This window comes from Arachis hypogaea, chromosome 11 (genome assembly GCF_003086295.3).
Source record: "Arachis hypogaea cultivar Tifrunner chromosome 11, arahy.Tifrunner.gnm2.J5K5, whole genome shotgun sequence".
Classification (NCBI taxonomy): Eukaryota; Viridiplantae; Streptophyta; class Magnoliopsida; order Fabales; family Fabaceae; genus Arachis; species Arachis hypogaea.
The window spans coordinates 71,343,290-71,359,852 of NC_092046.1; the positions used below are offsets into that span (position 1 = coordinate 71,343,290).

General features: G+C 37.8%; 1 non-coding gene across 1 annotated transcript; it reads left to right on the forward strand.

The window, feature by feature from the left end:
* Positions 1 to 675: 675 nt before the first annotated feature.
* On the forward strand, positions 676 to 783 carry LOC112725258 (small nucleolar RNA R71). The gene has a single exon (XR_003164378.1). It is a non-coding gene; the product is annotated as a small nucleolar RNA R71 (small nucleolar RNA).
* The last annotated feature ends 15,780 nt before the right edge of the window (positions 784 to 16,563 follow it).

A 16,563-nucleotide genomic window follows, 5' to 3' on the forward strand; every position in this document is an offset into this window, starting at 1 on the left:
CCTTTTACTCAGCTGGCCCACTTGTGCCTCCAAATTTCTAATGGATGACCTTGTTTCATTCATGAAGCTCACAGTGGCCTTAGATAGATCAGAGACTAAGTTTGCTAAATTAGAGGTATTTTGTTCAGAGTTCTCTGTCGGTTGCTGAGTGGTTGATGGAAAAGGTTTACTATTGTTAAACCTATTTCTTCCACCATTATTAAAGTCTTGTTGAGGCTTTTGATCCTTCCATGAGAAATTTGGATGATTTCTCCATGATGGGTTATAGGTGTTTCCATAAGGTTCACCCATATAATTTACCTCTGCTATTGCAGGGTTTTCAGGATCATAAGCTTCTTCTTCAGAAGATGCCTCTTGAGTATTGTTGGATGCAGCTTGCATTCCATTCAAACTCTGAGAAATCATATTGACTTGCTGAGTCAATATTTTGTTCTGAGCCAATATGGCATTCAGAGTATCAATTTCAAGAACTCCCTTCTTCATAGGCGTCTCATTACTCACAGGATTCCTCTCAGAAGTGTACATGAACTGGTTATTAGCAACCATGTCAATGAGCTCTTGAGCTTCTGCAGGCGTTTTCTTTAGGTGAATGGATCCACCTCCAGAAGTATCCAATGACATCTTAGCCAATTCAGATAAACCATCATAGAATATATCCAGGATGGTCCATTCTGAAAGCATGTCAGAAGGACACTTTTTGGTCAGTTGCTTGTATCTTTCCCAAGCTTCATAGAGGGATTCACCTTCTTTCTGTCTGAAGGTTTGAACATCCACTCTAAGCTTGCTCAGCTTTTGAGGAGGAAAGAACTTGGCTAAGAAAGCCGTGACCAGCTTGTCCCAAGAGTTCAGGCTATCTCTGGGTTGAGAGTCCAACCACACTCTAGCTCTGTCTCTTACAGCAAAAGGGAAAAGCATGAGCCTGTAGACTTCAGGATCTACTCCATTAGTCTTAACAGTATCACATATCTGCAAGAATTCAGTTAAGAACTGAAAAGGATCTTCAGATGGAAGTCCATGAAACTTGCAGTTCTGCTGCATCAGAGAAACTAATTGAGGTTTCAGCTCAAAGTTGTTTGCTCCAATGACAGGAATAGAGATGCTTCTTCCATGTAAATTAGAATTAGGTGCAGTAAAGTCACCAAGCATTCTCCTAGCATTATTGTTGTTGGGTTCGGCTGCCATCTCCTTTACTTGTTCGAAATTTTTAATAAGGTTGTCTCTGGATTGTTGTAATTTAGCTTCTCTTAGTTTCCTCTTCAGAGTCCTTTCAGGTTCTGGATCAGCTTCAACAAGAATGCCTTTTTCCTTGTTCCTGCTCATAAGAAAGAGAAGAGAACAAGAAAAGAAGAGGAATCCTCTATGTCACAGTAAAGAGGTTCCTTATTGTTAGTAAAAGAAGAAAAGGAATAGGGGTGAAGAAGAATGAAGAATCCAAACACAAAGGTAAGGATAGGAGCAGTGATGTGAGATGAAGAGAAGTGTTAGTAAATGAATAAATAATTAGAAGGAGATGAGGGAGAAGGATTTTTGAAAATTATTTTTGAAAAAGGGTTAGTGATTTTCGAAAATAGTTTTTGAAAAAAAAAGTTAGTTTTCGAAAATTAAAATCAAAAATTAAAATAATTAGTTAATTAAAAAGAAATTTTTGAAAAAGAGGGAAGATATTTTCGAAAATTAGAGAGAGAGAGAGTTAGTTAGGTGGTTTTCAAAAAGATAAGAAACAAACAAAAAGTTAGTTAGTTAGTTGAAACAAATTTTGAAAATCAATTTTTGAAAAGATAAGAAGATAAGAAGTTAGAAAAGTTTTTTAAAATCAAATTTTTGAAAAAGATAAGATAAGAAGATATTTTTGAAAAGATATGATTGAAATTAGTTTTGAAAAAGATTTGATTTTTAAAATCACAATTAATGACTTGATTTCACAAGAAATCACAAAATATGATTCTAGAACTTAAAGTTTGAATCTTTCTTAACAAGGAAGTAACAAACTTGAAATTTTTCAATCAAAACATTAATTGATGATGTTATTTTCGAAAATTAGGAGATAAAGATAGGGAAAAAATTTTTGAAAAATATTTTTAAAATTTTCGAAAATAGATAAGAAAAATGAAAAAGATTTGATTTTTTAAAAAGATTTTGAAAAAGATAAGATTTTTAAATTGAAAATTTGATTTGACTCATAAGAAACAACTAGATTTTAAAAATTTTTGAAAAAGTCAAATCTAATTTTTGAAATTTTAAGAGAGAAAAAGAGAAAGATATTTTTTTGATTTTTGAATTTTTAATGATGAGAGGGAAAAACATGAAAAAGACTCAATGCATGAAAATTTTGGATCAAAACAATGAATGCATGCACGAATGCTATGAATGTCAAGATGAACACCAAGAACACTTTGAATGTCAAGATGAACATCAAGAACTTATTTTTGAAAATTTTTATATGCAAAGAAAACATGCAAGACACCAAACTTATAAATCTTTCATGTTTAGACACTATGAATGCAAAAATGCACATGAAAAACAAGAAAACATCAAGATCAAACAAGAAGACTTACCAAGAACAACTTGAAGATCATGAAGAACACCATGAATGCATGAATTTTTCGAAAAATGCAAGATGAACATGCAATTAACACCAAACTTTAAATCTAACTCAAGACTCAAACAAGAAACATGAAATATTTTTGATTTTTTTTTATGAATTTTTTTTTGATTTTTTTGTATTTTCTTTTAATTTTTTCGAAAATCATTTTGAAAAAGAAAAATAAGGATTCCAAAAATTTTAATATGAATTCCAGGAATCTTATGCTCTTTAGTCTAAAGCTCCAATCAAAAGGTCAAGCATGGCTTAATAGCCAGCCAAGCTTTAGTATGTAACTCAGACATGACACGCCTGACATTCCCTATCCAAAAGAATTAGACATGGCTTTATAGCCAGCCAGGCTTCAACATGCTTCATGAAACACTAGAATTCATTCTTAAAAATTCTGAAGAAAAATATGTTTTTGAAAACATTTTTATTTTAAAACTTTTTCGAAAACAAAGGAGAAATTTTTTTTTTTGAAAGATTTTTGAAAAAATTTTTTGAAAAGAAAACAAAAAGAAAATTACCTAATCTGAGCAACAAGATGAACCGTCAGTTGTCCAAACTCGAACAATCCCCGGCAACGGCGCCAAAAACTTGGTGCACGAAATTGTGATCATCAATGGCGCCATCAACATGGTACGCTCAATTGTAATCTCAACTTTTTATCACAACTTCGCACAACTAACCAGCAAGTGCACTGGGTCGTCCAAGTAATAAACCTTACGCAAGTAAGGGTCGATCCCACGGAGATTGTTGGTATGAAGCAAGCTATGGTCATCTTGTAAATCTCAGTCAGGCGGATATAGAATGGTTATGGAGTTTTTGAATATTAATAATAAAATAGGGAGAGAAATACTTATGTAAATCCTAGGTGAGAATTTCAGATAAATGCATGGAGATGCTTTCGTCCCTCTAAACCTCTACTTTCCTGCTGTCTTCTTCCAATCAGTCTTACTCCTTTCTATGGCTGGCTTTATGTAAGGACATCACCATTATCAATGGCTACTTTTTATCCTCTCTGGAAAATGGTCCAATGCGCTGTCACTGCATGGCTAATCATCTGGAGGCATCACCCTTGTCAATGGCTGCATCCCATCCTCTTGTGAAAATGGTCCAAATGCTCTGTCACAGCACGGCTAATCATCTGAGGTTCTCGATCATACTGGAATAGGATTCACCCTCCTTTTGCGTCTGCCACTACGCCCAGCACTCACAAGTTTGAAGTTCGTCATAGTCATTCAATCCCAGAGTCCTACTCGGAATACCACAGATAAGGTTTAGACTTTCCGGACTCTCATCAATGCCGCCATCAATCTAGCTTATACCACGAAGATTCTGATTAAGAGATCCAAGAGATACTCATTCAATCTAAGGTGGAACGGAAGTGGTTGTCAGGCACGCGTTCGTGGGGGAATGATGATGATTGTCACGTTCATCACATTCAGGTTGAAGTGCGAATGAATATCTTAGAAGCGGAATAAGTTGAACTGAATAGAAAAAGCAGTAGTACTTTGCATTAATCTTTGAGGAACAGCAGAGCTCCACACCTTAATCTATGGAGTGCAGAAACTCTACCGTTGAAAATACATAAGTGATGAAGGTCCAGGCATGGCCGAATTACCAGCCCCCAAACGTGATCAATAGATCAAAATGTAATCCAAAGATGTCTAATACAATAGTAAAAAGTCCTATTTATAATAAACTAGCTACTAGGGTTTACAGAAGTAAGTAATTGATGCATAAATCCACTTCCAGGGCCCACTTGGTGTGTGCTTGGGCTGAGCTTGAATGTTACACGTGCAGAGGCTCTTTCTGAAGTTGAACGCCAGGTTGTAACGTATTTCTGGCGTTCAACTCTGGTTTGTGACTTGTTTCTGGCGTTTAACTCCATACAGCAGCATAGAATTGGCGTTCAACGCCCTTTTACGTTATCTAAACTCGTTCAAAGTATGGACTATTATACATTGCTGGAAAGTCCTGGATGTTTACTTTCCAACGCAATTGGAAGCGCGCCATTTTGAGTTCTGTAGCTCCAGAAAATCCACTTTGAGTGCAAGGAGGTAAGAATCCAATAGCATTAGCAGTCCTTCTTCAACCTCTGAATCTGATTTTTGCTCAAGTCCCTCAATTTCAGCCAGAAAATACCTGAAATCACAGAAAAACACACAAACTCATAGCAAAGTCCAGAAATGTGAATTTAACATAAAAACTAATAAAAACATCCCTAAAAGTAACTAGATTCTACTAAAAACATACTAAAAACAATGCCAAAAAGCGTATAAATTATCCGCTCATCAGTCAACAAGAGGATGATGGAGAAACTAAAGTGTGGGATCCGGGCATACAACTCCACAACCAACAATTTTGGATCCCAATTATTTGCTTGAGGTTGCTTGAGAGCTTGATGTACTTTGTGTGGGATCCCGGAGGATTTTTGAAGAGCAAGCATGGTTGGCAACTCAAGGATGGATGGAAGCACAAGCCTCCTTGATATGAGCTCAAACCAAAAGTCCAACTTGAGGACTTAAAACCAAAGTGCGAGGTAGGAGACACCCCACCATGGTAATATCCTTTCAACTCTTCTTTCTTTTAGTTTTTGTTTATTCAATTTTGCCTCTTTAATTAGCTTAGTTTGATTGCATTCTAGGTTTAAATTAGTTGTATTTTATGTTTGATCACGTGTTTTTGATGAATGATGTGTTTTGGGGCTTGAAAACCCTTGATTGATATCATGGTTGGTGCCTTAGAGGCTTTAAAAATGTTGTAGAAATAGAGTTCTGTGCGTGCACACAGCCTTGTGCGTACGCACACTTCCCCTGTTTTTCCCCATCTGTGCGTACTCACCGATGTGTGCATACGCACACCTAGTTGCACGCATTTTGTTCGCAATGCTCGCACCCTCTATTGACGCGCACCCCACCACATTTTCATTCTGTGCGTGCGCATAGCCCTATGCGTTCGCACACGTCTTGAGATCCTCTCTGCCAACAGCACTCGCATGCCCTATGCGTATGAATGCCCCCATTTTTTGCTGGTGCGCGTACGCACACTTCCCTGTGTGTACGCACAGATCGTGGTCTGGGCAGTAATGAGAAAAGCTGCCCTGTTGTGCCATTCCTCACCCTTCCTCTTTGATAAACCCCAATTTTGTGGTTTATCTTGTGCTTAATTTGGGGAATTTTATCACCTTTTCCCACATTTATTCAATGATATAGCATGGTTTTGCAATTCTCCCTTGATTTGTGCTCAAATGTGAAAACATGCTTTTTAGGCCCTTAAATTGGTGATTTTAACTCACCTTAATTCCATTTGATGCCTTGATGTGTTTGTTGAGTGATTTCAGGTTCATAAGACAAGTATCGGATGGAAGGAGTGAGGAGAAAAGCATGCAAAGCGGGAGAACACATGAAGAAATGAAGGAACCAGAAAGTTGTCAAGCCCGACCTCTTTGCACTCAATCGACCATAACTTAAGCTACAGAGGTCCAAATGAGGCGGTTCCAGTTGCGTTGGAAAGCTAACATCCGGGGCTTCAAAATGATATAAAATTTACCATATTTTATATCGCGTATAGGGGTGCGCACGCGCCATGTACGCGTTCACGCCGATGCTGTCCGTGGCCCACTAAAGTGAAATCGTCCCCAGCGATTTCTGAAGCACTTTGGACCCAACCCAACTCATTTCTAATTCTATTTCATGCAGAATTTAAGCTTGGGCAAGGAGGAGTAATTGTTTAATGTGTTAGCATCATGTAGAGTAGTTTCTAGAGAGAGAAGCTCCCTCTTCTCTCTAGAATTAGGATTAGAATTTCTTAGATCTAGATTTGATTCATGCTTTGATTTACTTTCCCTTTACAATTCCTTGTTCCTCTACTCTTCCTTTCTCTAATTTTGTATTTCATTCTTGTAATTGCTTACTTTGTTGTTGATGCACTCTTCCTTCTTCTATTTTCTTTTAATGCAATTTATGATTCATGCTCTTTTATCATTGATTTGCTTTATTGTTGTTTAATTCCTTGCAATTGAGTAGTATAGATTTACTTTCCTTGCTATTTTACTATGTTTTCCTTTTATACCTTCCAAGTGTTTGATGAAATGCTTGGTTGGATTTTAGAGTAGATTTTAGTGCTCTTGGCTTGGGAAGGTAACTTAGGAACTCTTGAGTTATTAATGTCCAAGTGATTGACGATTGGGAGCCATTAACTCTAGATCTCACTAATTGATTTGGTGTAGAACAAGGACTTATGGACTTGGATTGACATAGCTCATTTGACTTTCCTTTATTAGTTAGATGATGACTTAATAGGGTTGATCCTTGCCAATTTTCATGTTGTGGTTAGTGATTAGGATAGAGATCCTTAACCACCAAACCTTGCCAAGACCTTTCTAGTTGTTAGTTTGTTTTCATTACCATTTACTTTTCATGTCTCTTATCCCAAAAACCCCAAAACATACTCTACAACCAATAACAAGACACTTTATTGCAATTCCTAGGGAGAATGACCCGAGGTTAAATACTTCGGTTTATAGATTTTTGGGGTTTGTACTAGTGACAAACAAAATTTTTGTATGAAAGGACTATTGTTGGTTTAGAAACTATACTTTACAACGAGCTTTCATTTGTGAATTCTAAACCACACGAAAGCCCGCTCATCAGAAAATGGCGCCGTTGCCAGAGAATCGCAATGGTGTTACGTTATTGGTTATTGTATATATGTAAATATTGTGAATAGCTTGATTTTTGGATTGCTTGTTAGTTTTTGTTAGTTTTAGGACTTTGTTTCATTATTTCTTGTTTGCTTTTGTTTCTTATTTTCACTTTTCACTATGAATTATCACTTTGGCTATGAGTGTGATTACAACTATGTTGTAGGAAATGGGAACTTAAATGAAGATGTGCATCATAGATGGGATAACCAAAGGTGGCAGGAGCCATATGCATATGATCAATCCTCTTGGCAACAACCTCCACCAATGCACTATGAAGAAGAGCCATTCTATGATGCATACCAATCCAATGGTTATGGTGAATCTCCTTGTGACTTCCAAGAACCACCACCATACACCTATGAGCCATATCCTCAACATAGCCATCAACCATACTCACAAGCCACCTTTTACCAACCATCTTCATATGACCCTAATCCATATCCATCCTACCAACAACCATATGAGCCATATGAACCACATATAGAGCCACCAGCATTCCAACATCAACATTTTCAAGAGCCACCCCCTCCATATTATTACCAAGATGAACCACCTCCAATGTATGAAAATTTCTAACCACAAGATGAATACTACTTTCCACTACAACCTCCCATGGAAGAATATTCATGCCCTTCGATCCAAGAGCCATATGATCCTACTCATGATATCCAAGAGGAGCAAGAGTCAAGGGATCATTTTAAGGAGGCATTGGAACAATTCCAAGCAACCATGGAGTGTGTTGTGCAACAAATGGAAAGACGGGAAAACATTAGACCACCATAACTCTACCAAGAAGAACCACCTTCCGACTCTAAATCCTTCCCCCAAATTGATGGACCCTTCCATTCACCCCAACCTCCAATGGATGACGTCCTTAATGCTCTTGTTCAAGAACAAGAAGAGATGAAAAGGGATGTAGAACAATTCACGGCTGCTTTGGATGAGGTGGTAAACCAGTTAGCATCCCAATGCTTGAACACTCAAGGAACTCCCATGGCTACATGTGGAGAATCAAATGAAGAGCATAACATGAAGGAGAGATTGGTGGAGAATGAGGGAAGTTGCTTTGTATTGGAACAATTGGAGGAAGCCATAATTGTTGAAGTAGAGGAAGAGATGGTTGAAGACTTAGGAGATGCAGAACCTCCTTGGGAACATAGAGTTGAAGAAAACCCCTCCAAGATGATTGAAATTGATGCTAGGGAGGAAAGTGCACACCTTCCAAAGCATATTCCATATGAAGCCTTGGATGTGATAGAGCAAGAATTGAGTTCCCTTGGTGAGGAAGATCAAGCACCAAGTCTTCGTGGTGAAGAATCCCTTGAACAAGAAGAACTTTCCCCATTGGATTTGAAAGCAATGTGGAGGTAAATCTCTCTCGTCTTCCCATTTATGATTTGAGTAAGGAAAAAGGTTTAGATAAAATTGTTGAACAAATAATTGAAATTAAGAGATATTGTGGAGAGGTGGAAGTCCTTATAAAAAGGAGGATGGAAATTGAATACACCTTGTCAAGACCCTTGGAATCACCTTTGCCTAGGTTGCCATCTGCACCTTCATTTGAGTGGGTGAAACTCATTTCTATTATCTTTATTATCCCACTTGAATATGGTTTGCTTGAAATAGATGGCCAACTTAGGATGCTTTATGGGATGAAGCGTAAAAGAAAGATGTTTCGTGGTTGGCGTTGCAAATCAAGGCTCATTATGGTTGATGCATCAAACATGAGATATGAAGGTTGGATTAGTGCTCACCTAGATGGATCTAGAAAGATTGTTGGTCACTTTATAGAGAATTCACCTTCCTCACCACCCAGATGGGCTAAAAATGAGAGTCAACTTCAAGACGGGTGTGAAAAGAAAGTGTGGGACCCCAGATTACAAGGAGAAAATCAATTTTAGGAGCCCCAAACTTGTGAAGAATGTAATACCCTACCACATAGGGCCTTACGCTTAAGTCATAAAGTAGAGGTGGCAAGGTATTACGACCTATAAAAGAAAAGGATATGTACATAGATATAGTTGGATGAAATCATATCTAGGAGGCTTGAAGGATAAGCTAATCAAAAATGATAAACAGGAAATCGTGTCACACTCGCATGGATATTTGTAAAACGAACAGGAAAAATCAAAAGGAAGCTGAAAACATATATACATATCAGAGTTCCAAAACTTATATAGCAAGCTCCAGACTCGACCTGCGAAGCTAAGGCCGGCCAGAGTATACGATTATATATATACAACCCAAAATAAAAGTCAAACCACAAAGTAAACCCCTGTATCTCCAAGTCGACCTCTAGGAGGGACAAAACACAAAGTGTACATGTGGAGATTCTATAAACATGTATACATAGCCTAAAATCAAAATATGACAGTCAAAAAGGTAGTTCTTCGCTTGTAAGGAGAATACCCAGACGCTCAATGAGGTGTCTCTCGGCCTGCATCTGAAAAACAACAACAAAGTATGGGATGAGAACCGGAGGTTCTCTGTATGGTAAAGGTGCCTGCATAGTTAATGTAAAAGGTCTCGGGAGAGCCAGAGGCATTCCTAGAATTCCGACACTCAGAATCATTCTTAAGGAAAATAAACTAAACCAAAAGTTAGGTAAGTTATCTGAGGTATTCTAGTTCTGAATCTAACTTTAACTTAATACTTCACTTTCTGACTCCTCCAGTTCTCTGAATCTCTGGTGGAACAACCCTAGTCATTTCTCCGCCAGACAAGGGGCCTCTTAGTTGCATAGACCAACATTACAGACAAGAAAAACACAAATAGAGAAGCATTTACAACAAGTAGAACAAGTAGCGGATAAGCAGAATTTAACAGTTAATCAAGCTAAGACATTGCACACTCAAACAAAGCAAACAAATGCATATGATGTATGCCTGTCCTATGGCTGATGAGTCTCATCTGTCGGTTATACAGCCAACCCGACATGTCCTGGTAGTTAACCATTGGACAGTCCCTCTGTGTGCGCATCCCCAAGCTCAATAATATTCCATGGAGTCAGTCTCCAAGCTCAAATATAATATTCCATGGAGTCACACTCCAAGCTCAATAATATAGTATTCCATGAAGTTGAACTCCAAGATCAATAATATAGTATTCCATGGAGTCGAACTCCAAGCTCAACAATATAGTATTCCATGGAGCCGAACTCCGCTCAATAATATAGTATTCCATGGAGTGGAACTTCAAGCTCAATAATATAGTATTCCATGGAGTCGAACTCCAAGCTCAAATATAATATTCAATATTCATATATATGCATGCCCATGGGGGAATCCGGGGAGTTAAAGTGCCCGGTCACATCTTGTGACAGAGGGTTAATAAATAGTCTCAAATACACAAGCTACATGATAATCTCTTTCTTTTAAAATATCACTTTAAATCGAAAACTTCAGCTCTTATAGAAACTTTGGCAGTACCTCTTTTAAAACTCGAATTTCTGCCACCCTTCAAGGGTCCCAACTATCAAATCAAACACCTCCCAATCTTTCAAATCATTTCCAGTAACAAATTATTTCAAAATCAAACAAATACCAATATTAAATTTTTTTCCAAAACCAACCAACTTCAACAGCAAATTATTGACAACAGCTAAACCTCACATTTTATACCATATGCACAATCCATCAATTATTCATTCATTTCATTCCTATCTTAAGGTCTTCTAGCCTAAGTTTTCACGTGACATTCAACATTAACTACGAGAAACCAGAACCATACCTTTGTACGAAATCAAAATATTCGAAGCTCTGGAGAAGCTTTCTGACTGAGCTATCGAAGAACAAAATGTCCAGAATCGTCTATGCCTCCTAAAATTTCCGTTGGCCAAACCCAAAGAAAAGAGGAGCTATGTCACTGTCAACTTCCACTACTCCAAAATGGTGCCAACGTGTAGAGGAGGAGGTTACGAATACTCTTACCAGATTAGATTTTTTATTGGAGTTACGGATTTCAAGAAATCGAATCCGGAAGTTCGGAAGAGTTTATGAATACTCTTACCCGATTTTGTGGTTTATCTTGTGCTTAATTTGGGGGATTTTATCACCTTTTCCCACATTTATTCAATGAAGTAGCATGGTTTTGCAACTCTCCCTTAATTTGTGCTTAAATGTGAAAACATGCTTTTTAGGCCCTTAAATTGGTGATTTTAACTCACCTTAATTCCATTTTATGCCTTGATGTGTTTGTTGAGTGATTTCAGGTTCATAAGGCAAGTATCGGATGGAAGGAGTGAGGAGAAAAGCATGCAAAGCGGGAGAACACATGAAGAAATGAAGGAACCGGAAAGCTGTCAAGCCCGACCTCTTCGCACTCAATCGACCATAACTTGAGCTACAGAGGTCCAAATGAGGCGGTTCTAGTTGCGGTGGAAAGCTAACATCCGGGGCTTCGAAATGATATAAAATTCCCCATATGTTACTTCGCATATAGGGGCGCACACGCGCCATGTATGCGTGCACACCGATGCTGTCCGTGGCCCACTAAAGTGAAATCGGCCCCAGCGATTTCTGAACCATTTTGGGCCCAACCCAACTCATTTCTAATGCTATTTCATGCAGAATTCAAGCTTCGTCAAGGGGGAAGCAATTGTTTGAAGTGTTAGCATCATGTAGAGTAGTTTCTAGAGAGAGAAGCTCCCTCTTCTCTCTAGAATTAGGATTAGAATTTCTTCGATCTAGATTTGATTCATGCTTTGATTTAGTTTCCCTTTATAATTCCTTGTTCCTCTACTCTTCCTCTCTCTAATTTTGTATTTCATTCTTGTAATTGCTTACTTTGTTGTTGATGCACTCTTCCTTCTTCTATTTTCTTTTAATACAATTTATGATTCATGCTCTTTTATCATTGATTTGCTTTATTGTTGTTTAATTCCTTGCAATTGAGTAGTGTAGATTTACTTTCCTTGCTATTTTACTATGTTTTCCTTTTATGCCTTCCAAGTGTTTGATGAAATGCTTGGTTGGATTTTAGAGTAGATTTTAGTGCTCTTGGCTTGGGAAGGTAACTTAGGAACTCTTGAGTTACTAATGTCCAGGTGATTGACGATTGGGAACCATTAACTCTAGATCTCACTAATTGATTTGGTGTAGAACTAGGACTTATGGACTTGGATTGACATTGCTCATTCGACTTTCCTTTATTAGTTAGAGGATGACTTAATGGGGTTGATCCTTGCCAATTCTCATGTTGTGGTTAGTGATTAGGATAGAGATCCTTAACCACTAAACCTTGCCAAGACCTTTCTAGTTGTTAGTTTATTTTCATTACCATTTACTTTTCATGCCTCTTATCCCAAAAACCCCAAAACATACTCTACAACCAATAACAAGACACTTTATTGCAATTCATAGGGAGAACAACCCGAGGTTAAATACTTCGGTTTATATATTTTAGGGGTTTGTACTAGTGACAAACAAAATTTTTGTATGAAAGGACTATCGTTGGTTTAGAAACTATACTTTACAATGAGCTTTCATTTGTGAATTCTAAACCACACGAAAGCCCGCTCATCACTCTTCTTTCCTTCTTTCTTCTTCTACCACCCCTCAACCCAGCCCTATCTCCTCTCTCATCCCTTCTCTGTTACCCATTCCTGATTCTCTTCTCCGCCACCACTACCACCACCATCTCTTTCTCTCTCTATTTCTTCTCTCTTCTTCTTGTTCTGCTTCTTCTTTCTTCTCTTTTCTTCTTTGTTCCTTCTTTTTCTTCTCTCTTTCTTTTCTTCTCCGGTGAAGCTCCGTCGCCGTGAGCCTCGCAGTGGCTAACACAAGTGCCACTGTTACCTATCTTTTTCTTTTCCATCCTTCAACTTTGCAATTTTCTTGTTTTAATCTTCTTTGTTATGTTTAGTTGCTTGCTTAATTTCTATTTTGTTGATTTAACTTTGTTTATTTAAGTTTGCTTAAGTGTTTGTTTGTTGCATTGCAAGTGTTCAATTTTGATTTGTGGGTTGTTGATGCTTGAATTTTGGCTTGAATTTGTTGAATATGTGTACCGCATACCATGTGTTTGACACAATGCTTGGAAGAAATTTTTGTTTAATGCATGTGTTGTAGCTACCATATGTGTTAGACTATATCCTTGTTTGGCATTCTAATTAGGAATTGTGCACTTTTGAATGAGTATGATGTTATTTTGGATTGGGATTTCAATAATGTACTTGTTTAATGCTTTGAGTGGCTAGCACCAAATTGATATGAACATTGACAATTAATTTCTTGTTTGGTGAAATTTTTAACAAGTGCATATTGAATTTAGTGAATTGAATGGATGATGAGCGGATAATTTATACGCTTTTTGGCATTGTTTTTAGTATGTTTTTAGTAGAATCTAGTTACTTTTAGGGATGTTTTCATTAGTTTTTATGTTAAATTCACATTTCTGGACTTTACTATGAGTTTGTGTGTCTTTCTGTGATTTCATGTATTTTCTGGCTGAAATTGAGGGACTTGAGCAAAAATCAGATTCAGAGGTTGAAGAAGGACTGCTGATGCTATTGGATTCTGACCTCCCTGCACTTAAAGTGGAATTTCTGGAGCTACAGAACTCAAAATTGCGCGCTTTCAATTGCTTTGGAAAGTAGACATCCAGGGCTTTCCAGAAATGTATAATAGTTCATACTTTGGCCGAGTTTAGACAACGTAAAAGGGCGTTGAACGCCAGTTCTACGCTGCTGTCTGGAGTTAAACGCCAGAAACAAGTCACAAACCAGAGTTGAACGCCAGAAACACGTTACAACCTGGCGTTCAACTCTAGAAAGAGCCTCTGCACGTGTAACATTCAAGCTCAGCCCAAGCACACACCAAGTGGGCCTCGGAAGTGGATTTATGCATCAATTACTTACTTCTGTAAACCCTAGTAACTAGTTTAGTATAAATAGGACTTTTTACTATTGTATTAGACATCTTATGATCTTCGGATCATCTTTGATCATGTTTTGGGGGCTGGCGACTCGGCCATGCTTACCCTCTATTCACTTATGTATTTTCAACGGCAGAGTTTCTACACTCCATAGATTAAGGTGTGGAGCTCTGCTGTTCCTCATGAGTTAATGCAAAGTACTACTGTTTTCTATTCAATTCAGCTTATTCCGCTTCTAAGATATTCATTCGCACTTCAACCTGAATGTGATTAACGTGACAATCATCATCATTCCCTATGAACGCGTGCCTGACAACCACTTCTGTTCTACCTTCGACTGGATGGATATCTCTTGGATATCTAATATAGGGGACCGAGTCCGAGTTATTAAATGTCTTCGTGGTATAAGTTAGAACCCATGGATGGCCATTCCTGAGATCCGGAAAGTCTAAACCTTGTTTGTGGTATTCCGAGTAGGATTTGGGAAGGGATGGCTGTGACGAACTTCAAACTCGCGAGTGCTGGGCGTAGTGACAGACGCAAAAGGAGGGTGAATCCTATTCCAGTATGATCGAGAACCTCAGATGATTAGCCGTGCTGTGATAGAGCATTTGGACCATTTTCACAAGAGGATAGGATGCAGCCATTGGCAAGGGTGATGCCTCCAGACGATTAGCCATGCAGTGACAACGCATCGGACCATTTTCCAGAGAGGATTAAAAGTAGCCATTGACAACGGTGATGTCCTTACATAAAGCTTGCCATGGAAAGGAGTAGGAATGATTGGATAAAGACAGCAGGAAAGCAGAGGTTCAGAGGAACGAAAGCATCTCTATACACTTATCTGAAATTCTCACCAATGATATACATAAGTGTTTCTATCCTTATTTTATGTTTACTTATTATTTAATTTCGAAAACTCCATAACCTTTTGATATCCGCCTGACTGAGATTTACAAGGTGACCATAGCTTGCTTCATACCAACAATCTCCATGGGATCGACCCTTACTCACGTAAGGTTTATTACTTGGACGACCCAGTGCACTTGCTGGTTAGTTGTATCGAAGTTGTGAATGAAAAACAATTTATTAGGACGTGCGTACAGAGTTTCTGGCGCCGTTGCCTGAGATCACAATTTCGTGCACCAATAGAATTGCTTGTTCATCATGGTTTTTAAGTCAATATAATCACATCACAAGGTATTTGCTCCTTGTTAATGCTTTGCATTTTTTGAGTTGACTTGACTTGATTCTTATCAAGACTTGTCACTTTTTGTAACAAGCACCTTCCCATGTGATTATTACCTTATTCGTAAAGATGAATAAGTAGTTCCTCTTCATCTTTGAAGTGGCTATTGGTTGTTGTGAAATTTTATTAATTTTGCGCTTTCACTTGCACGATTTTAATATCCAATATGTCCTAAATTCAATTCACTCTAGTTGTAATTGCCTAAGCTTGCTTGAGTCTAATTGATGTTTATTCATTGCATGCAACTTAGGCCATTTAATTGAGGAACCCATACTCACTTTTTGACTGCGTGGATGCCTTTTTAACCGGCCGTGGTGTGTGTTCCAACTACGCGCATAATTGGAATACATACATGGCTAATCTTTATCATGCCACACCACTATACAAACTTCTTCAATTAAAGGCTTGTTTGTTTTCTTTTTGTTCCAAGCATACAATGTATTTGCTCCTTCCTTTACCTTTTTGTGCTACTTGCCCTATGATTCTAATTATACTTTATTCATTGTTTTTTAGGATGAGACATAAAAACAAGGAGCCGGGAGAGGAGGAGGACACCGAGGAGGGAGATGCCAAGCATACATTGGACTTGGCAATTCCACACAACCCAAGCCCCCGCATCCGCCAATCGAAGGTGGAGGAACTTAGAGACATTCCCCTTGGATCGTGTTCGTGCACGGAGGACCGTGCGACGCTTAAGTGTGGGGGAGGATTCGTCATTTTGGGGTGTAAATTCTCTTTACCGAATACTTTGCACTTTATTTTTGTTTCTTTTTATTATGTTTTTTGTAGATATTTGGGGTGTTTTTGATTGTTTCATTGCATTTTCTTTTATACATATATCTTAGACTATTCATAGTTTATATTTATTGCATTTTGCATCTTTTGCATGGTATATATTTTATAGATAGAAGTTGTGATTGGATGTTGTGAATAGCATAATGCCTAGTCAATTTTGTCCTAATTGTTCATGTTAGTTTTTGCTTGTTGAAAATTAGGAAAAGAACTAGGAAAATTTTGATAATTGCATCCATCACATTATACATACATAGAGGAAATAATTTTGGTGAAAAACAACAAAAATTTTCAAGAATTTTATTTCAAGGGCGTTCTATTGAATTGATTTGGAAAATTATTTTTAAACTTGCT